The sequence below is a fragment of the Sardina pilchardus genome, chromosome 18 (assembly GCF_963854185.1).
Source record: "Sardina pilchardus chromosome 18, fSarPil1.1, whole genome shotgun sequence".
Taxonomy (NCBI): Eukaryota; Metazoa; Chordata; class Actinopteri; order Clupeiformes; family Clupeidae; genus Sardina; species Sardina pilchardus.
This window is the reverse complement of record NC_085011.1, coordinates 11,319,847-11,322,346: the sequence shown is the minus strand read 5'-3', so window position 1 is coordinate 11,322,346 and position 2,500 is coordinate 11,319,847. Positions and strand designations below refer to the sequence as shown.

Sequence of the window (2,500 nt, the reverse complement as noted above, 5' to 3'; positions counted from 1 at the left end):
TTTCTTTCTCTTTCTCTTTCTCTCTCTCTCCCTCTCTCTCTCTCTTTCTCTCGCTCTCTCTCTCTCTCAGGCACACATACACACCCACCCGCACACACACCCCACTATACATTCCACATGGCTGTTCTATTCTGTTCCAGCCAGCCAGCCCAAGCCTCTTTTTGAAGCATCTCATCTGCATGTGCAGGGCCTTGATTGGAGCTCCCTATAGAGCCAAGCAAACAATTTTCTGATTCTCAAGTGCGTGCGGTTGACCACCACTGGGCCCGCTGCCCCTGCAATCAGTGCCACTGGTGGCGGCGCGCATCAAACCCTCCAGATTAGCATGAGAAAGAGCCGGATCCCCAGTGGCATCCCAGTGGCGCTGCCAAGCAAGGATCCCAGGCTCCCCGCAACACAGCACGCACACACACACGCACACACACACACGCACACACATACACACATGCACATGCACACACATACACACATGCACATGCACACACATGCACACACATGCACACACACACACACACACACACACACACACACACACAGACACAGGCCCAGTGGAGCAGCGAGAAACTCGTCAGGCACACACACACACACACACACACACACACACACACACAAGCAAACACATAATACACAAACACACTGAAAATATGGGTGGCAGCTTAAGAAAATAGAGATGTTGTAGAAGTACATCACGTGCATTGTAAAGAGACATGTGTTGATGCTTGGGATGGGCCAGGAAGCTGGTTTGCTTGAATCATCGTTTGCCTTCAGCATTTCAATGTCCTACACTCTTGTTGGAAATGTGCTTTCTTTTAGAAGCATTCTTTTTTGGTAAGGTATTCATCCACATTTTGTATACAGTCTTCTTTCTAACAGTAAGGGTAAGCGCTATTTACTTTTAAGAGGCTTTTGATACAGTCTACCCAATTAAACCTAATTATACAACTTGGAGCTACATGGGCTTACATAACAAGCACACTGTACAAATGTACTAATTAACAATTACGAACAAAGGACCGAAAACTCCTTAAAACATAATTGAGAGAGCTCAGCATTCATTCTGCCTTTGGGAAAGTTCTACTTGCTTCAGTATGCAAGTTGCAGTTGGAATCATTAAGGCCATAAACATTCTATTGCACACGTGGTTTCCGCAAGTTCATTCTGTGAGTATTTGAAAGAATGAACGACACAAAGATGATTTAAGCGCCCCAATGAATGCCTATTCAGTTGTCTCTATAAGGACAGACTTGACAAATGCAGTTCAGCTCTATGGACCGTGTATATGAATGTATTTTCTTTTCTATTTATATAGCAACTGTTTATATTGAAACATTTTTTGGCTGTTGCTGTGGAAACCTCCCCGACCAGGGCCCATGTTTATATGCGAGGCCATCAGTCATTTTTAGGAGTTATTCAGGAGGCCGGCGCTCTGCTTCCAAAAGCAGGGGAGAATGTCAACGCAGGCAGCGCGAGATGAGAACCAGACCTCTTCGCCTTTATTGGGGCAATAGGCAGATGATTTGATGCAGCGTACCACTATTAAAACTTGGCTCGGGGTGCTGATAGTTTGATGCGAGCGTTGGCTCGGGGACAGGCATTTTTGACATTGTTGACATTACCCCTCATTTCTCTCTGATTCGTCCATTGTTCGGTTATTTTCGATGTCATGCCGCTCTCGCGGTTTTTTTGAAAAACGACCCTGCCAAGTCGCTGACCCTGAGGCCTGCCATTCAATTTCATTAACTTAATCGGCATGGCGAATATGGTCGCGCTGCCAAAGTGTGTTGTGTTTCCAAGCAGAGCCTTCCCAGAGCAGACAGCGCAGCCTTCAGTAAGCAATGTCATCCCATACCAGCGCTACTGTCAAACTCCAAATATTTCATTATATCACTAATTTGCGGTGCACACCCCTGTCAATCACAGGAGGGGGAAAAGGATATTTGAATCCAGCAGTATATGAAAAACCTTGAAATAACCAGACTGTGATTGATGTTTTGAAGATTTACATCCTTTGTGAGGATCTCCGTGTAAGCTGTCACTGGCTGAAGATTATCTGACAACTCAATTGTGCTTGCAAGGCCTCTTTATGGGACAAATGCCATTGTGCCTCTGCTGGGCCACTGGCTCTCTCATTCAGGGGTTAGGAAGAGATAGACAGAGTGGTGACAGCGTCAGAAAGAGAGAGAGAGAGAAAGGGGGGAGGCCCCTGACAAGTGCCAGTGAAAGGGGAGAGAGGTTGTGTGCAAGAAATGCGAAGGGGGGTGGGGGGGGGGGTTGTTAGTTTAGCGCTCTTTGAATGAGTCCAGGGTACTCTGCTTAAGGACCCTCGCACAGTTCCTTATGTCTCCCCTTGTTTTTTTTCTCTTCATGTCTTCTCTCTTTTCTCTCCGTGGGCTTCTTTGTCTGTGTGTCTTTGGCGGCTGTTGCCAAGTAGCAGGGGTGTGTGCATTGTTGCAGTGTGAGGACAAGTGGCTTCAGTGGTGTGTGTGTGTGTGTGTGTGTG

General features: G+C 46.8%; 1 protein-coding gene across 1 annotated transcript in view; it reads left to right on the top strand.

Annotated features, from left to right (window-relative positions):
• The window catches only part of pkdcca (protein kinase domain containing, cytoplasmic a), a 34,112-nt gene that overhangs the window by 27,046 nt on the left and 4,566 nt on the right, over nucleotides 1-2,500 (top strand). The window lies entirely within an intron of this gene.